The following is a 21672-nucleotide window of genomic DNA, read 5'->3' as shown; positions in this document are numbered from 1 at the left end:
CTGTGCTATTTACTTTACCACAGTGTTTGAGGTTTTTTGGGGGAGGTGTATTTTTATTGTATTATACTATATTTACTGAAATTTGATTGTAAGCCACCTAGGAAATCCCATTGCTGGGCATTAGGGTGGGGATAACTTTGTTTTAATTAATAAATAATGTGTTGAGGAGCAAAATTCTTTTTATGCCAGAATCAGCAATGAGTAATTCTGGAATTCCTCCAGGTAATTCTTTTAAACACTTGCAATAAGGTGGGTGTCAGCCACAAGTGTTCTGAGAATTACAGTTACATTTTAGCAGTTAGCATGGAAACCAAAGGTAGTACAATGTTCCTCCACAAAACAATTTCCTATCAAATGCGGCACAATTCTTTATCTACAATAGCACTTCTATATTATATCAGCTGGCAGAACAAGTGCCTTAAAAGCTCCTAGACACTGCTAAGAAAGAGAGAAAGAAAGATGCGTATATTAAGGGGGGAAATCCCTGCTTTAGATAGTTTATCCCAATATGATTTTGTCCATATGTATAGGAAAAGATGTAACTGTAGGCTAAACAAACAAACAAACAAACAGGAGACAAAGGAAAAGCTAGAAGAGTAACTTCTCCCTTAAATGTTTTGGATGTAGAGGGAAAGACACATGATGGTGGTTGAGGGGGTGGGTTGAAGATATGGCTTATTAGGCTTGTTGGTGGGTCAGTAAAATGGAGAAGTGAACTCCTCAAATGCTTTGGTGGGAATGTGCACACCTCTTACAAAGGATGCAGTGCCCATGTGCAAAGGAATTCCTCAAAGGGAAAACAGAACTATTTTCTACCCTTTTCCCCAGGACATGCACCCAGAGATCATGCCAGGCCATTGCTGAGAATGTGAGATCTGTACATATCTGCCATATTCCCATACTTTTCATGCTTGGCCAAAGAACACGACCTGGCTTGAGCAAGCACAAGGGCAAGGTTGGATGGGCTAATGGAAGCACAAGGAGAGCTGAACCAGTGCTTGAATGCACGCTAGAGTGATTGTGCTCTCGGAAGATTCCTTCACATGTGGGTGGACTGGACAAAGAACAAATCAGATCTTGTGTAGCTACTAGCAGCCGGAAATATGGCCATGGGTCTGTGGATTTAAAACTTATAAATTTTTAAAAAATGTTCAAATAGTACAGTTTGGTCTGAAATGGAAAGACAAGCAAGAAAAATGCATTTCCTAAAAATTCTACATAAAGAGAATTATTTATCTTGAAATAAATGATGGTGTTTAAATTAGCAAAAGGGGGGATTGAAACAAGGATTCTGGAAATGTTTTAAATGGCCCAAATAATCCTCATAGACAGATTCTTGACAATAACCAATGTATGTGTTAGAGACAACACATATTCTCATAACTCTTTATTTATTATCATCATTTGGATTGACATCTTGTGTGGGCTGCATAAAATCAATCAATTAGTTGCTGGTGGTTCGGTTTCAAGGATTAAGACACTCATATCTATTTGTAAATCATGCAAATAAATAAGAAATAGCAGATATCAGAGTCTGCTGTTACCTAGTTACCAAGAACTGTGATTCAGAAGCATTTGATCTTATCCTATGCTGCAGTTTCTGCTATGTGCCTAGGAGTAACTGGTATGTATAATATTTTTTTACTGATATAAGGATTAAAGGAAGGAATATATATATATATATATATATATATATATATATATATATATATATATATATATATCCCCTCCCCCCCTCCCCCACCACACACAGTTACCTATTTCTATGTAGTGTTATACCCTGTTTCACCGAAAGTAAGACCTAGCAGTAATTTCTGATGTACCACTAATTGCCCTAGTGCATTTTTGGGGGCTAAAATTAATATAAGACACTGTCTTATTTTTGGGGAAACACAGTAGGCATTTATTTTTGGCCACAAGGCCCAGTTACAGTGGCCTTACAATGAAAACATAACAACATCCCATAAAACAGTCCATAAACAAAGTACAAGAACACATTTTTATTTTACAACATTTCTAGACAGCTTTTCAACAAAGATGTACAGTGGAAAATTGCAAAATTTGCAAAAGTATGTACTGTATACATACATGTACTAGGGGCAGTATATCCCATGTTAGAACAAGAAACAATTAGAGTTTTCAGAATAAAAAAATAATCTCAACAGATCTTTTAAAGATGCCAGTGCACTGAATGTCAGCACCCTGCAGGGTCAGATCTGTAAGCGGTCAGGTTTCAAGTCCTTTGGGATGCTGGTTGTCAGTTGGAAGGTCTAGGGGTGAGTAGGGCAGCCACAGGTCAAGTTCTACAGATGACAGATGGGGCCAGAGGTAGATACCATAGTCTAAGGCAGGCAAGAGGGCAGGTCCCAAAGGCAACTACTGAAATTCCAAAGGATCAGAGACAGATGACATAATCCAATTCAGGCAGCCAGGTGGTCAGGAAAAACAAGGGAAACAAATCTACAGAACAGCTACTCCATCTGATAAATGGCTCAGACTGGAGAACCAAGTTTGAGGTAGCAGTTAACTAATTCTTGCCAGGTCCCTATCAGCTCCTTGGAGCACCATAGCTTGGCTACTAAGCTGTAATATATCTTTTCAGCCATTATTCTGGGCAGTAGTCCAGAGCAGCAAGGATGAGGCCAGTGAGAGGTGCACTTGGTGGCACAAAGAATAAGGTGTCAGATCCTGCTGCAGTATTCCCTGATTTGAATGGCCTGGTAAGTGAACCTGGCAAAAACCTCATAAGAAGGAAATTCGACATTACAAGTACCATGAATGAAATGCTCTACAGTCATTCCTCGCCAACCGTGAGGGTTCCGTTCTGGGAAAACCTCACGGTTGGTGAATTTGCAGTTGGTAAGGCATTAAAATCAATGGGAATTGCAGTCATGAAAAGACCACAAAATACAGTTTAAAATAGAAAAAATCAACCCCAAACCCCCAAAAATCCCCCCTGAGCCCTGAAAATCACCTGAGCCCTGAAAATCACTCCCAAGCCCCCCCAATCACCCCTGACCCCCTAGAAATAGCAAAAACCAACAACAACAAAACCCCAAACCCAAATTACAAAAAATCTTGCCAAACTGCAGATACTCGGGTCACAGTTGGCAAGACCTGCCACAATTTTCCAGTCACGGATACTTAAAACCACGATTGGGAAACTTGCGGTTGGCGAAGAATTACTGTATTTCTAGTAGACAGGGTACTCAATTAGGTCATTCACACATGCAGCCTAGCCCAGGCTAGGGTAGCCCAAACCTGGGTTAGGAGGTACGTGTGAAGTGCCAGGATCAAGCCCGATCCCGGCGCTGCCCCTGCTCCTAGCCCCACTTTTGAATCCGTCATTTAGCTGAGGTGAAGCAAATCTGCAGTTTGCTTAACCTTGGCAAGCTCATCTGAGTGATCGCTGCCAGGTTAACAGGCTTCCCCTGGGCCCACCACCACTTCTTGCCATGTGCTGGGGGGAAGGAGTGGCCAAACTGAGCACGGCAGCTGCTTTAAGAAGAACCACTGTGCTTGTAGTGAGGGGCAACTTGGGATGTGGGAGGGGGAGAATTCCTCCCACTCTCAGCTCCTGCTGTTGTCACATCACCACTCGTGTGGGTGTGCAGTGTGGTGGAGTTGAGTGTGGCTTCTGCTCATCTGCCTAGTAAGGCAGGTGAGTTCCTACCTACCCCACAGTGCATCCAGCAATGGCCGTGAGGTTCTGTGAAATTTGTTTCAGAGAGCAGTGGCACCCAAAGCAGGATTTATCTTACAGATATTAACTTGGCAATGAGAAGTGGTGGGGAGAACAAAGTGTTCATTCCAGTTTTAGTGTTTTTCCATTTCAAACTGCATTCAGCTTAATAGAAATGGAAAAGCACTCCAGTAATTTGTTAGCACATGGATCCCCAACGTGCTTACTCAAATGCAAGTCCTATCGGTTTCAATAGGGTGTTCTTCCTTGAAAATATGCTTTGGATTGCAATCTAGGTATATGTAAAGAGAATGAGTTCAGGAAACTAAATGTTCCTAGAACCTCTCTTCCTTTTATGATGGGGATAAAGGGAAAGGGAAACAAAGGAATGGTGGTGATAGGGAAAGGGTAATAAGGAAAGGGAAAAATTAATATCACTTTATTAATGCTTATTTAATTATTAAATTTATTTAATGTAAACATGACATTATCATAAGGCCTACAAACCATGAAGTTGCGATCTTTCTCCTCCATGTTGTGAGGTCAGTAATGAAACTCAAAAGAAAATTTGGCACGGTATTTCATCCTTACGTTTATGGTGCTGCTCCATCCTTTCCCTATGTGTCTCAGTAGACCATACATTTGCTTTCTGGCTTGCTAGATTTATATCCTGCTCTATCTATCCCATAAGCTCAGAGTGATTTACAGCATTTCCCCATAATAATCCTGTCCCCAAGTGGTTCAAAATCTAAAAAAGAAAAAGTTATTGGAGTGTAGCTGGTTCTACTTGGGCTGATGGAAGGGCCTCACTGCTTTGTCTCATGGTCTGCAACCTGACTATGAATGCATACATTATAGAATGTGGGGATGAACTTTAACCTCCTGGCACAGCACAGATTTAAAAAGATGAATTTTTAAAAAAAAACAGAGAAAGAAAAATTAACTTGTTTGCTTAACTTGTATGATTACTGTTTGATCTTATATCCTATTAAATTCAAGATTAACTAAACACTTACCTAATCACATTGTGAAAGAGGCATGTTACAAATAGAAGCACCTTTTTTCTATAGACAAAAAACCTGTGGAGGCCCCAATTGATTGCAATTTTGGTACATGGGGAGGGGGAGGGGGAGGTTAACTATTTCCCCTTATACTGTTTTCCTGCCCAAAACTTCCCTGCTGCTACTTGGAGCAAATTATGGTTGACAACTAGGGACATTTATAGAAGACATGTGACTATTTGGGAGACCAAATGGCTTTTTTCTTTTTGGCATTAGAAGGAATATAGACTATTTTGGGTACCGTACAAAACAACTGTTTTGCATGTGTTGTGGCGTCCGAAGTTCTGAGAAGCAGCTGGAACATTTTGTTCACTCAGAACACTTTGCTCTCATGAGCAGCTTCTCTTCTTCTGCCTCCATCCATCCAGTGGGGAAGCCAGAGGGGAGGTTCTGCTTCAGTGGCAGGTGTGATCCAGGAGCACAGATAGGTGGGCTCAGCAGGTGCAGCGTGCTTCCTTCAAGTGGTGGCAGAGGTGGTGATGGCAGTGAGAAGTTAGCTGTTAGCTAACTAACTTTTAAGAATTAGAAGCTACCCCTGCTAATTGAGTAAAAAAGCACCTTTTAAAGTGGTGAATCTCTTCTATATATCATGGGAGATGGGGAGCAACCGGCCCTATCCAACCCCAGCACAGCATTTCTTTAAGGGTTGCTGCTTGTGTTACCTTGCATTTCTTTTTAGATTGTGAGCCCTTTGAGGCAGGGGACCATCTTATTATTTATTTTTTTCTGTGAAAACCACTGTGAAGACTTCTGTTGAAAAGCCATATATACATGTTTGGAGTTACAGAGAACAGTAAGTGAGTGGGAGACCATGCATGCACCATTGTGTCAGCATGCCAACTCTCGGCAGCTAGCTGGCTGTCCTGCCTCGAGCCAAGGGGTAAAGTTGCTGGCCTGGCTGGGGAGAGCAGGCTGGGTGACCTGTTGGGGACAGAGGACCAAGGACTGTGTATGGTATACCTAACCAGATGAATTTACAGTTAAGAAGCAGGGGCCTTGAGAACTCTACACTTGTGATCCACTTGTGGAACTCTCTGCCACAGGATGTGGTGACGGGCCTTGAGAACTCTGCACTTGTGATCCACTTGTGGAACTCTCTGCCACAGGATGTGGTGACGGCCAACAACCTGGATGGCTTTAAGAGGGGTTTGGATGACTTCATGGAGGAGAGGTCTATCAGTGGCTACTAGTCAGAGGGCTGTGGGCCACCTCCAGCTTCAAGGGTGTGCCTCTGAGTACCAGTTGCAGGGGAGAAATGGCAGGAGAGAGGGCCCCTCAACTCCTGCCTGTGGCTTCCAGTGGCATCTCGTGGGCCACTGTGCGAAACAGGATGCTGGACTAGATGGGCCTTGAGCCTGATCCAGCAGGGCTGTTCTTATGTTCTTATGTTCTAGGTAGCAGACTGAGCAGACATACAGCTCACCTGGTCATCAGTTTCACAGTGGTAAACTGTATTTATTCTCAAATTATCAAATTACCAAAAACATATGCAAATTTTATGCAAGTGGTGAATTTTTTTGGTGAAAATTATCCTCTATTTCCACTTTTTTTTTTTTTTTTTTGGTGATGGATATAGACATTTTTCACTATTTGGACCTGGCAACCCAAGAGCAAATAGAAGCTTCACTTGACAATTTTAATTGGGAAAACAGCCCAAGGAAAATGTGTTAACGCCCCTCTCCCCATGCACTGTAGTTCCAATCAGGACTGAGTCCTTCACAAGTGTTTTTGTGGGGAAAGAAATGTTTTCGGTTATAACTATTTTGCAATTCAGTGAATGTCTGTTTTGACCTTACTCATGAGTAAGTGTTTAGAATTGCAGCCTTAAAATCTCAGCCTCCAAAACCTATTTCATAGATATGCTTCAGAGATCATGTGAAACCTCAGTTAAAGCCAAGCTCTGAGCAAATGCTTGAGAAACATATGCTCCCTTCACAAGGTCCACTTTCTATCTAGGTTAAAATAAACCAAGATTATATGTAACACTAGTATGTTAAAACCTGTTTTAAATACGGGCTCTAGTTATGGCGCTCCTGGCCCCCTGCCGCCATTCCCCTCTTCGCCGCCCGTCCGGCCTCCCTCCCTCCCAGCTGCTTTTTTCCACCCATCCCCCACGTTTAAGGGCCAAATTGGCCCATTCACTCACCCCCGGCCGCAGCGAGCCAAAAAAGGGGCCTGACGGGGCCAGAGCGCTGCCACCTCACCTGTACTTCCGCGGCGGCGGCCGCCATCGGGGCCACTCAGCCCGCCGCTGCCTCACCCGCACTTCCCATAGGGTGGCGGCTGCCGCCATCGGGGCCAATTGCCCCGCCGCGGCCACCGCCACCTCTGGCTGAGGCCGCGGCTCTGCCGCCGCCTCGCCAGCACTCTATTCCCGTTGGCGGCCGCCGCTTCTCTGAGGCCACTGCTTCTGGGCCCCAACATGGCTGCCCGTGTCTGGGCGGCCATATCTTTTTGGCCCGATCTGGGCATGCTCTCCGCGCATGCCCAGAACGGGCCAAAAAGACACGGGCGCACGGGATCACGCCGTAGCCTTTTATTATATAGGATACAAACAGATAGTTCTTGGTTTATTCTAGCCTACTTGCTTCAGATATGCTGAGATCTGTAACTTATTTCAAACTTTGAGTTTAGATCTCAGTATATTTGAATAAAGTGGACCAAAATAAATCAAGATTAGTCACTTCAATCAAAACATAAGAACACCCCTGCTGGATCAGGCCCATGGCCTATCTAGTTAGGCATCCTGATTCCCACAATGGCCCACCAGATGCCTCTAAGCCTACAGGCAAGAGGTGAGGGCACGCCTTCTCTACTGCTCCCCCTACAACTGGCATGTAGAGGCATCTTGCATTTGAGGCTGGAAGTGGCCTATAGTCATCAGACTAGTAACCATTGATAGAACTGTCCTCCATAAGGTTGTCTAAGCCCCTTTTGTTCTCCATGAATTTGTCTAAGCCAAGCTAGTGGCCATCACCACATCCAGTGGCAGAGAATTCCATAGGTCATGTGCTGTGAAAAAAGTACTTCCTTTTGTTGGTCCTAAATTTCCTGGCAATCAGTTACACGGGATGGCTCTTGGTTCTAGTGTTGTGAGAGAGGGAGAAACATTTCTCTCTGTCCACTCTCTTTACTCTATGCATAATTTTATAAACCACTACCATGTCTCACAACCAATCTTGGTTTATTTAGATAGAAGTATACATATAGTTGCACTATATAAATATTCATAGTAGTAGAGCAGGTATGGCAGGGAACATACGTGCCTAAAGCCCAAAGTCGTATGGGGCCTTGCTTTAACCAAGGTTCTATGTGACATTTGAACTGACCCATATGTTCACTGCAAAAGTAGCCTTTTTTGTTGATTTATCCTCTAGATCAATAGTTTTCAAACTATGTTTCATGTTCCAGAGAACACTGAGGATCCTGGGAAACCTATCATAGCTCCTCAATGACAATACCAGTAATGCCCCCTGAAATACAGTTTGCCTTTCTGTACTTGTATTCTATCTAGTAATCTTTTATGTTTTGTTGTTGAGAAATGTGTCCAAGTGGGAATCCTGTAGAGATGGTGTGTGGGGGTGGGGGTGGGGGTGGGGGTGGGGGAGGGGGTTAGAGTCAGAATGCAAAAGGGAAGGAAAGGAGAAGAAAATGAAGCTGATTTTGAATTCATCTTTGCATAAATCTACTTTGTGTTTATGATGGAAGCAGTTACAAAACTACTGTTATAATCCTAAATTGTACATCTTAAGGAGAGCAGTGCAGGTGTGTTGCAAGATGCACTCTTCATTCTAGAGATGTGCATGAATTGTTTTTTTGTGATTCGATTTGACCTCGAAAACAAAAACTTGAATTGATTCATCAAAGCAGCTGGCCATAGCTGGCTGGTTCAACAAGTCAAATCAAAAATTTGCCAAAAAAAAAAAAAAAGAGTTACGGTTTGCCCATAGGGAACAATGGGAAACTCAAATTACCCCATTTTCCCCCATGGGTAGGTCCTAGGGACACCAAAGTGGGTTTGGTGGTATGGCACAATGGGTGCTACCTACCACCCAAGTCACAAAAGAAACAGGCAAGCAGGCAATTTAAATTTAAAAAAAAACTTTCCCCCGAAAAACCCATAGGATCCTAGGGGAGTTTAGATTTAAAAAATTAAACATTGCCCATGTGCCCATTCCTTTTGTGGGTAGGGTGGTAGGCAGCACCTATCATTCTATACCACCCAACCCACTTTGTTGTCCCTAGGACCTACCCATGGGCAGCAATGGGGTAATTTGAGTTTCCCATTGTTCCCTATGGGAGGAAAAGAAATGAAAAACAACATTTTGCAACCCTGCCTTGAAAAACAATGCTGCAGAACAGAAGCACACACAGTCCCTCCCAACACAAAACAATACATTTTGCCAAACACACCATCCAAAGATGGGCAAAAAAGATTCACTGACCCAGAATCTATTGGCAGCCACAGTGCCTGCACTACAGTAACATCACTGGCACAAGTTGCTCTCTCACACACAATTATGACTCCTTACATCAGCATTGCAACCACCACCACAGCAGCACTCTTAGTAGCAAGCATAGCCATAAGCTCAACTAGAACAATGTCTTCAGCCACATTTTGATTGAATACACCTTGCAATTCAGAATGCACATTGCAGAGCAGTTAGTGAAGCACAGGTTAGTCTCAAGGCCATACCTGGAGCTCATAACAGCAATCACACAAAAACAGTTAGAGCTGAGCTACCATTATCCATTTCTCACCACAATACCATCTCATAAATAAACTAAACCTCAACTCAGAGATGGCAGGCCGGCACCCAAGTTCTGCCTTTGTCAATCTGAGATCCAGCAAAACCAGATAGTTAACAGGAAGCAAAAGCACAGCAAGCATATTGAAAACCACAAAATCAATCCTTCCTACCTGCCTCCTACCATAGAGAGACAGGAGGACAGAGCATTCGTGTCCTGATGGACCAATGGTCTGAAAAGAATGTAACAAAGCTTCCAAACTCTTGCCATGAGAATAACTCTTCTTTCTTCAATTCTTCTCAAAACAGCATATAATCTTGCCCACCTGACCACCTGCATCTGGATAATAACATGGTTTTAGATTGGTGCTGGGCCCTGACATAAAGCCTGACTCATGGGTTACAGCACTAGTCCATATATCATCAGCCATGGTGGTGGCATGCATGCGTGACTGTGTGTCAGCAGCACAAATGTGCAGACTGTGACACATCTCCCTTAAATTCAATTCACATTGAATTGGAACTGATTTAATTTGACCTCAAATCAGCCTCTTTATTTAAGGTGTGATTCAATTTGCAGTCAAATCCATGAACTGGCCCCTATTTGGTGTGAACCAAATTGCACATCCCTACTTCATCCATACAAGGCAATGAGGAGCCCAATAGTTCTAGCCAGTGTTCTACATAAACTGTGATTATATATATCCTAGAAAATATCCCAGCTTCTTCTACAATGTACAGGGATTCCAGTGCAGGCACACAGGGGTTCCTTGATAGACATGTCAGTGGGAAATGGTTTCCCTGGAGATAGAAACATTGAAAACCACTGCTGTGGTAAATATAGAAAGAAGTGGCATGTATTTTCCCTATTTGTTACACAGCTGCCTTCTGGAAGAAGGTTGCAGTATATCAACATGGCTGAACTACTGAACTTTACAATGTTATTTTGAGTTATTCTGGTTTTCATGGTTATATGAAAAATGTAGTTTTGAACCATGGTTTATTACCTTTTAATGCAATGTGGCCTTGATACAAAAAGTGGACATAGAAATACGATTCAAAGAGATTCAAACACATCCTGTCTTCTCCCTAGCTAAAGAAATATGGCTTGCACAAACTATGTGTCTCTCTGTCTGTCTGTCTCTTTCTGATACAATATTACGTATTCTTTATGAGCCACTACATTTTTCTTCCTTACTCTTTTTCTTACATTTTTTTTTGCTACACACTCAAGTTATGATTCCATTCAAGTCCTCTTAACAGTATTCTTGGTTCCATCAATGCACCATCTGGCTGGGCAGAGCAATATAATTGGATGAAATCAAGTCTAAGCTGCTGTTTGTTGTTGTTGTTTTTGCTGAATTATTTGAAAGGGAAACCTAACCCAAATTGCCCCAAAGAGCAACTCTTTCAAAGCCATCACCAGTTTGATGGCATTATATGATTTTTAACAGGACTCTGTTTTAATCCATTTCACAGTAGAACTAGTAGAGTCTAAGGTGCCTAGAGTTTACTGCTTTGGAATAAAAATCTTGATAATATTCAAGGGGAAAAAGCTTTATTCTTAGAAGAAACAGATATCTAGGAACTATAATATGTGGAGGCTTAGTTGTCATATTTTATTTCTGCTGATGTATTTTGTCAAAAATGTTGTAAGAAGTCATAAACCCTTTACTGGACTTCTGGCTGCCTTGACAACTGGACTTCTGGCTGCCTCGACAACTGGTACATCACCATTTATTGACAAGCTGCTGGGTAATAGAATTGATTCCAAGTTGGTGCTCTTTGTAGATTTTCCTTAAAATATTCAATGCTGTTATTGAAGAATCTGTTGGGGTACTTAATGAAGCAATGCAATGGGTACACACACACACACACACACCTTTAAAAAAAAACTGTTAACATGTTAATGTTGCCATTGTCAAATTTTAAAAATGAAAACCTTTCAAGTCATTAAATAACTCCTTTTGATGGCAGACATATTGGGAAATGTATTTAAGAGGGTCTCAGATGGTATGTAGTATGATGTCATTTTAAAGATTGTACTTTGCTCATTTAATAATGGCAGGATTGCCATTTAGAGAGGGCAAAGGGTTTCTCTGGAGCATATATTTTATAATATATGTTTTAATGGTTTTTATTTTGTTTTTATATTGTAATCTGGATTGTGTACACACTACCTAGAGATTTATATTAAAAATGGTATATAAGTATGATAAATACATGAATAAATAATTTTGACTATTGTTATATATAATTAAATGGGACAATATCCAAGATGCATGGCAAAGGAACAAACTCCTTTCCTTCAAAAGAGGCAAGTTTTGACTTGCATTGATAACCTTATTGTGATGTGTAAAAAGGGTAACCACAGCAAATGCTTAAGAGACACCGATTTGTTACAATGTCATCTTATGTCTACAGTAGGATCTTTAAGCCTTGCTGACACTCTTGCCCCATTCAGTTCCTACTGAAATTTGAAATGATGCCATTGTTATCAGTTATGGCAGTCATGCTCTTTGTGCTGCTGTTTAGTTCTGTAACCTTGAGAACATTGCCATTAATTATGAAACACTTACAGCAGACTTTCCAGCTCCTTCAGATCTGTTTCTGCTATTCCTTGAATGATCTTGCTACATTCTCCCTACCCCACTTTAAGATTTTCTCTGTGTTTCTTCTTCACAGACTAAAAAGGGGGGACAAAAATCATTGAAAAGGCAGAAATTACAGCGGAGTAAACTTGACAGAGGCTGTAAGTAAAACCTCAATGTTCTTTCCAATTCGTTGGTGTCATGAAAAATGGCACCAACATGTTAACATGATGACATCTCTACAAAGGTGTATTTTGTGTCAAAAAAAAGTTTTATTATTATTTTTCCTTGTGTCTTATGCCAAATCTGGGTGATGGGACTTCAACAACAGATTTTAAGCAAACATTCTGATTCCTTATCTTGTGATTCAAAACATGTCTGCCAATTTCCTTGCAGTGCGAAGCAAGATCAGCACATAATCTCTTGCTCCATCTGTATTCACAAAATTCAGACTAACTATACAAAAGTCCCTATACTGTAGCAATTACTCAGGCCTCAGAACAGCAACCCAGGAAAGTTAATAATTCAAGCAGCTCACTGGTAGACATTTACATGTGTGCCCCCCTCCCCACGCTACTGGTTTGGAAAGAGAATATATTTTCAAGTCCACTAGTGCATGAAATTTCTTTGCTGGATCAGGATATTGTTTGCCAACTATCGCATAGTTAACTACACCTTAACATAACACTGTTTGTGTTGGCAGAAGACCTTCTGCTTTGCATTCTCTACACTAATGATAGGTGTATACATTTTAAGTTATATATGAAGTATATATAACTTAAACTTTTCTATTTTGTTTTCTTTTTTCCTGTTTGGAACCAATTCAATCCAATTAATAAGCAAAACCTGAAGCTTTTGTTTTATTTACCAGTGATGTATTTTGAAGAGCTATTAATAAAATAGATGCGAAGCAATTTTTTAAAACCCTTATGTTAAAGAGATGGGTATCCATTTGTATTCTAGAAATATTGTAAGGAGAAATATAAACCTTTAAGATATTAGGGATAGAGAACTGCAGAAACAGTGTAACACAATGAATTTGTAATAGTGTATGTGGGAGAGCTGGACATCAAGCCAGAACTTAACTGAAGTTGTCACCGCAACAGCTCTAGCTGTTGAAGAGGTTGAAGACCCTTTCTAAACAGGCACTGTGTAGGAGGGTGAAGTGGTCTCCAAACAACTTTGTTGAGGACTCTCCAAAATGGTGTTAGAACTGAAAAGAAAGCCATGTCCATGGTGGTGCTTCATTCAGATTATCAAATGAAGGCTGACACGATTATGCTGTTTCATGAAAGGAAGAGGAAGGAAGAGCAGCATACAATTAGGACTGAGCAGTTTGACAGCTGAACACTCATGTTCTGAATTGGAATGTCGATCGGAATAGCTGGGTTTGACTTTCTCCCCTCCTCCAGCCAGGTGGTAAAACGGTTCTGTTATTGCTTCAGTGCTCACCTACATTCCAATTTACTGCATCATCAAAGCTTCCAAAAGTTGTCAGAGCAGTGGCAGAGCAAAAGCTGCCCAGATTCGTAAATAACCATCTTGAAACCTTATGATACTTGATTGTATTGTGAGTCAAGCTCTTGTGCCCTGAAATTTTTACTCTGCTTATAACTAAATTCTAATATATTACAATTTTGCACTTGTGGTCAGCATTCATCAGTCTAGATATTCAAAACCAGACTGGTAGCTGCTGTTAGAGCATGCTGAGAAGTTGATTACATTAGCCTCATACTCTTGAAAGGAATTGTCCTTGATTTTCAAAACTGGCTTGATATTTTAAAATGGGAATGTGTTTACAGAACAACATCTTGGCTGTAGGGCAATCAATTGGCTTGAGAAAGATATTATACTTTCTGTGTTTGGCTGGGGTTGGTGGGGGTCTTAATCTATGGTGCCTCTTGCTCCAGTTTGAACACCAAATACTAAGAGGTTTCTATGAAGATTCGGGTGGGTTTCATAGATGCGTGTTCTGCAGGAAGACATGGGGTGTGTGTGTGTGTGTGTGTGTGTGTGTGTGTGTGTGTGTGTGTAAACCTGGACTATTTGCAGCTTGAGGTTTTGAACTAGAAATATGCTGCCTTTCCACATCTTTTAAAATGCTGAAGCAGCATTGCAAGAACACACAGGCACAAAGCATCATGCACCAATTTAGAACTCTTTTTAAAAATGATTTTTTTTTAGCTTTTGATAATGACATGCTCACTTTATGAGTCTATTATTTAAAATAATTCACATATTGCTTTTCAACCAAAAAAAATTTCAAAGCAGATTACAGAATAATATCCTCATAATATATTTTTTAAAGTCACAAGCATATAATGACTGCAAAAGATGCTCTGCTGAGAAAAGTGTTATATCCTGTAAAATAGAAGCGAACCACCACTGGATCCAATGCTTTTTATCATATACAGTATGTGAAACTACTGGCAGAGATCATCAGGGAATTTGGTGCAGGGTGTTATCAACATAAACCTCCCAGAGATGCACATTTTGGGCAGTATAGAAATATTTCAAATAAAATTAATAATAATAATAATAATAATAATTTATTATTATTATTATTATTATTATTATTATAACAACATCACCAAGACCTGGCAATGGCTTAAGAATGGCAACTTGAAGAAAGAAACAGAGGGTTTAATACTAGCTGCACAAGAACAGGCACTAAGAACAAATGCAATAAGAGCAAAAGTAGAAAAGTCAACAACAAACTGCAAGTGCCGCCTTTGTAAAGAAGTAGATGAAACAGTGGACCACCTAATCAGCTGTTGTAAAAAGATCGCACAGACTGACTACAAACAAAGGCATGACAAGGTAGCAGGGATGATACACTGGAACATCTGCAAAAAATACAAGCTACCTGTAGCCAAACATTGGTGGGACCATAAAATTGAAAATGTTGCAGAAAACGAAGATGCAAAAATATTATGGGACTTGTGACTACAAACAGACAAACATCTGCCACATAATACACCAGATATAACTGTAGTCAAGAAGAAAGAAAAACAAGTTAAAATAATCAACATAGCAATACCAGAGGATAGCAGAATAGAAGAAAAAGAAATAGAAAAAATAACAAAATATAAAGATCTACAAATGGAAATTGAAAGGCTGTGGCAGAAGAAGACCAAAATAATCCCAGTGGTAATTGGTGCCCTGGGTGCAATTCCAAAACAACTTGAAGAGCACCTCAGCACCATAGGGGCCACAGAAATCACCAACAGCCAATTACAAAAAGCAACTTTACTGGGAACAGCCTATATTCTGTGACGATGTCTACTGTACAATAACAGCAACAACATTGATAATAAAATCCAGCCATACCAGGTCCTTGGGAAGGACTCGATGTCTGTATAAAACAAACCAGTCAATAACACCTGTCTGTGCAAATAAATAAATAAATAAATAATATGCTGATAACACCCAAAGCTATTTCCCCATGTCATAACTTCCATAAATGCCTGCCTGGAGGTGGTAATGGGATAGATGAGGGATAACAAACTGAGGCTGAATCCAAGCAAGACGGAGGTACTCATTGTGGGAAGTCCGAAGTTAGAAAGTGGCTCAGATCTGCCTGTTCTGCATGGGGTTACATTTCATGCCCCAGAAAGATCAGGTATGGAGTCTGGGAGTACTTCTGAACCCAAAGTTCTCCCTGGTCTCTCAGGTTGAGGCAGTCGCCAGGAGAGCTTTCTGTCAGCTTCAGCCGATTCACCAGCATTTCTGGAGGTAGTCGAACTTAAAACAGTAGTGTATTTGCTAGTAACTTTCAGACTTGACTACTGCAATGTGCTCTACATTAGGCTTTCTTTGTACATATTCCAGAAACTGTAGTTTGCACAGCAGCCAGGTTGGTCTCTGGGATTACCAGAAGAGATCATATTACACCTATTTTAAAAGAATTACACTGGCTCCCAATAAGTTTCTGGGTGAAATACAAAGTGCATAAACCCCTGAACAGCTTAGTTCCAAGGTATTTAAGAGAACACCTTCATCTTCATGAACCCCGTCGCCTAATAAGATCATCTGGGGAGGTTGGTTGCGGTTGCCACCGGCTCAGTTGGCGGCGCCTCGAAACTGGGCCTTTTCTAGGTTTGCCCCAGGATTTTGGAATGGGCTTTCAAATGAAGTTCGAGCCTCCCCTTCTCTGGATGTTTTAAATAAAATCTGAACACAAAAACCTGTTTGGTAAGGCTTTTAGTTTATCGTTGTAAAGTTCTACATTTTAGAGTTTTTAATCTGTATTTTAAACTGTTTTAATTGTGTTAATGTTTTAATTGTGTTTTTAGATTGTGAACCACCCTGACACTTGTGTGGGGAACTGTATAAAAACTTCATTTAACAGTGTTAAATGAAAATAAATAAATAAATAAATAAAATAATCTAGATTGTGTGGTTGCCTCCTATGCAAATACCAATAGCACCAACATTAATACTGAAAATAAATAGCTTACCATCTGGGTGATTCCTGTATTGTTCTTCACACACATTTGTATTCATACATTTGTGAATGCATTTGTAAATTTACGTAAGACAATTCAGAAGGATGCAAACATTTTTTAATGTGAAACTGCATTTTATCTTGAAACCTATTTGCTTGTTTATTTAAATAATGTACTTGCTGGCCTTCAAGATGAATATTTCCAGTCTCTGCATTATACCACAAGCAGTGCTTGATTTCTATCTTCCTTTTTACTTTAACAGCTAAATCTATAAGAACTACTTTCTTCTACGGGTCTTGAGTTCATTGTTGGTAAGTTGGCCTTGGGTTTGGTCAAACTCCAGTGGATGAAGGCATACATTATATGACTATAATCTTCATAAGCCTATACACACATATATGTACACCCTTAGATGTCCATCAGGTCTTTCTCTTTAATATAAAATAATTTTACGTGGTGGATTGGGCTGTTTAAGTGGTTCAGTTCTGAGCTATTCTTCAGCGTCATTCCCACTGTTTATAAAAGAGCTAAAATATCCTTGAGGAAACTAGAGATACTGTTTTTAAGCTGGTCTTAGTTCTCCTGTTAAAGGAAGGTTTGGCTTGAAAAACAGCTTGCCTTTCAATTCTAATTCCAGGAATGGAGGGCCTTTTGATAAGATGCCTGTCCCCTTTGACTGGGCCCATCTGCTCATTGGTGCTGTCAGCACTCAAAGGCTGTTGCTCCTTCTCTCCGCTCCTTCTATTGCTCATTTTCTCAAAGAGTACAACTTAAGAGGCAGGGAAGAGGAGGACTGGGTCTCTGAAGCTCATCAGTGAGCTCATCATGTGGTCTTTCCATATTGCTGGACATTAGATTGTTATGATGAATATAAATAATAAACTTGACAATAAGCATGGGTCTGTATTCTCATGTGTTATTCTGTGGTTTCATTAAGAGAAAACCAGGTATTCAGGAAGAACCTTGCAAAATGAAAAGAAGTCAATCACAGATATTACAGGATCTAAAAAATGTAGATGTAAAGATGAGTGTATACATCCCAATGCACACAAAAAATCAAAGTGATATACCATACACCTTGCCATGTACAAGGCACTTGGATCAGGAGCAGGTAGAAGAAACTGGGAGAGGAGGAGTGAAATAGCCTTTTGCCCAGGATAATTGATATGGAAGTGAGATTGAACTGCTTGCTGCCAACCACAAAACGAAACAAAACACTGGAAAATATTTTATACCACTCAAAGTTGAATGTGTGTTGGTGCCAAACAGCTAGTTTTCTAGTTAAGGCCTGGCATATACCTGTTTGAAACCATATGAGTATGTGGCATAGAAACCTAGCCATGGTAGACACAGTACCTGAAGACATACTGACTTTGTACTCAGGGGTGAAATGGGAGCTTTCGATCACTTGAAGATAGAAGAAAATTAGTCATGTAGCATGTATGCCTCTAAAAATGGTTGAAAGTTCGAGAACTTTTAATGTAATTGTAGCCTTCTAAATCACAGGGGGGGAAAGAAGCATTTGAATAGCAAGAAATGATTCTATCTACAAAATGTGGAAAAGTCAAGGACACTGCCATATAAAGCAAACCAGAATTACAGGATTGCTCTGCCAAATCTCATAATTAAACATAAGAAAGGCGTAGTATTAAGGTCTGACAAAGCCATCTGAAGCTCAGGCAGCCACCTGACCTTTAATTTGCCATACAAATGTGGGCCTTACAGCATTTTTATGTGGCTAATGTACGTTAATTGCTACGATACCTTGTAATCTTTGCAAACATTTTAGAACTTAAGGCCTAAACAGTTCTTAATTTCTCACTTTCGCTGCTCTAATCTGCTTTGAGCCATTTGTTTCTTACAGAACAATGAATGTCTGCAGGTTATCATTTTCACACTTTAAAGAAGAAATCTAAAGATATATATGGTATTCAGAGCAATGTTTTAAAAATGCATTTGGCCTGAGAACTTTAATGTCAGGTTTCAACTGCATGCAAATGAAAAGCATGGAAATGTATAAAGCCTTCAAAATATCACGATTTTAATGGAAATGGCAAGAGATTTCTGAATGCCAGTATAATAATCCCCTTTATGTAGCACTTACTAAGATCATGCAATCCTACAGGAACTAACCTGTTGCCCTGCTTGGCGAACCTCTTTGCACTGCTGTGCTTGGCTCCCTTATCTAAAATTAAGAATCCCCTTCAATTCCAAGGCTAAATGATGTCATGACATCATTATCGTTACACTTTTACATCATCAAATTAAACAGATTATTAAACTAAATTGACCTTTCTTGTGCCATAATAGCATCCTCATCCGCTTAGTCTGACATGAGTTTATCTTTGACTTCAACTACTGTACTTACATATTGTTCATGCCAAGAGCCCAATTTCAAATAAATGTTCCTTGCTAACATGAACAAGATGGTATTTGCTGCTGCCTTTCAGAACATTCACTTAACAATGCACAGTCTACTTTCTTTAGTCACATGGAAGATATAGTTACCTAACACAGCTTGAATCTGCTGCCCTAGAATCTTGGTCAATTCATATTTGATTTGATTTTGAATAGATTCAGTCAAATTATTAAGGGCTGGGGGCACCAAAGCAGGTTGGGTGGCAGGGCCCCATGGGTGCCACATAGTGTGGATTATCAGTAGTGAAAAATAACTTCTTATACGGATTCCCCATTAAAATTCTAAAAATTCACCCTGGCAATGATGGCAGAAGCTAAGATGGGACTAAATGGAAATCACTGGAGGGGAAATGGAGGCTCAAATTCCCAAATCAATTTGAGCTCAAATCAAGGGTGATTCAATTAGACCTCTAATCTGGTAAGGGTGATTCGATTCGAGGTAGAATCACTCGAATTGCCCAGATTCAAGTTGAATCAATTCAGCCATAAATCAATTCTCACATCCCTAGCAGCTACCTCAAATGACCAGTGCATAACAAATTGCAGCTCAGGAGGAGAAGTTTGATATAAACGTTTGAGTTTTTTAATTTAAAAACTTGAATATGAACAGTATATAAGTAAAGAGTATATAGTAAAATCAGATAAATCAATAGAAAGAACAACATTAGATATTAGGGATCAATTCTAGCTAAGTACTTGATGAACCCCCACGCCTAGTTACAGTGAGCCAGTTTGGATGATACATCTGAACTGGCCAACACCCATACAGTTATGGGTGTGCAGACATTTGTTCTGATCACCTTCTCAGTGTGTGTTATCTCTGCTCTGAATTACAGGAGGGGGGGCAGGGTTCATCTGAGCCTCACCCTCATGCACAATCTAAATACCACATTAATGTAGTATTCAGATTGTGTGCAATGGGATGGTTCAGATGAACCTCTCCCATGTGATTAGGAGAAGGGGGAAGGTGCACCAGGAAATGGAGAGGGAGAAGGACATGCCTCTTTGTATCCCTAATTGTGATGTAGGAGGGCTGGCTTGGATGTATTTTTTAAAACTCAGAAGTATTTCCGTCCTCTATTGTCTGTACAGCAAGTGATTGCCATTAACTGAACAGTGTCCATATTCCAGCTTTATTTTTGATGACCAAAAATAAAGAACAATCTTTAAGATTCTGTCTCCATGCACAGAAGAGGAGTGGAAGAAGCATTTGCTTCTAACTGTTAGTGTCTCACTTTAGTGGTGTGCACGGACCGGTCCGGAGGCCATTTTGGAGGCCTCCGAACCAGTCCGGATCTGGACCGGTCCGGCAGGGGGGGGTGGCTACCTTTAAGGGCGGGGGGATAGAACTTACCCCTCCCGCCGCTCTTCCCCCTCCGGCGCTGCTTTTAATATCCAAGTTTTCGGGGCGGCAGAGTGCTTCCCTGCTGCCCCGGCCCCCGTCGTTGCCCGGAAGTAGCTTACAATGCAACACGCACGCGCGCATCCTGGCGCGCGCACGCCGCATACATCAGATGTATGCAGCGCGTGCGCGGATGGCGGTGCCAGGCGCGCGCGCGCCGGGACGCGCGCATGCGTGTTGCATTATAAGCTACTTCTGGGCAACGACGGGGGCCGGGGCGGCAGGGAAGCACTCTGCCGCCCCGAAAACTTGGATATTAAAAGCAGCGCCGGAGGGGGAAGAGCGGTGGGAGGGGTAAGTTCTATCCCCCCGCCCTTAAAGGTAGCCACCCCCCCTTGCCGGTCCGGATGGATCCGGACCGATGCACACCACTATCTCACTTTTCAGGCAGATTGGCCAACCCATAAGTAAATGTAAACTGTACACTGTCTGGTGTAACACCTTCACCAGAGAAGAAACCAAGAAACCATGGGATCCTTTAGATCTTTGTTTGTGCCAGTAATGTAAAATACAAAGGTATGTGACCATTTCAAGACCAGTTTACAGTGAAGCTCTTCTCATGGATCGTGGGAATCTCTCACAGATCATAAGAGAGCTTAGCCTGCTCTCCCCCCAGACAATCAAACTTGTAGCCATGGGAGGCCACATCGGCTGCCCACACAACTGCCGGCTCCATCATGAAGCTGTTGGGGGCTGCAGGGATTGGGGGCCGCATTGCCCCCAGACGTTCCAGGATGCCCCATGCAAGCGTGTGGGGCATCCTGGAGAGACCCCCAAGACCAGGAGGCTTGATGCAGCCTCCTGGAAAGCATCTCACAATCAGGTAGACAGGGTCAGCAGAGCGCATGCTATGCTAACCTCGTTTAATGGGAGGGGTGGTTATGGAGGTTAGCTGCCAGGAGCTGTGTGGCTCTTGTTGCAGCACACGATCGCCCAAAAGTGGGCTGAGCTCCCTGAGCCTGCTTTTGGTCGATCATGGAAATAACTTCAGTAACTGTTATGAAAGCAGGTTGGGAATAGCAGGCTTATGCTTTAAGAATGCTTTATTAGAAATTCCTTGTCCTTTTATAGAACTAACATTCCTGAAGTTTTTGTTTGGGGGAAAAGAACAGCTAAGCAGGCATTAAATGAGCTGATGCACTCTTTCCCCACTACCACCACTGACAAAAAAAGAAGTCCCCGTGCACAATACATAGCTCCAGTTTATGTCACTTGAGGCTGAACAGCAGCTAAAGTATTGGCAAAATACAGGACTTAAGATGACTGTGCAGGTTGTGGGCATCAAAAAGAAAGCAAACATTATTATGACAATGAATATTCAT

Source organism: Hemicordylus capensis, chromosome 2 (assembly GCF_027244095.1).
Source record: "Hemicordylus capensis ecotype Gifberg chromosome 2, rHemCap1.1.pri, whole genome shotgun sequence".
In the NCBI taxonomy this organism is placed as follows: domain Eukaryota; kingdom Metazoa; phylum Chordata; class Lepidosauria; order Squamata; family Cordylidae; genus Hemicordylus; species Hemicordylus capensis.
This window is presented reverse-complemented; position numbering follows the sequence as displayed.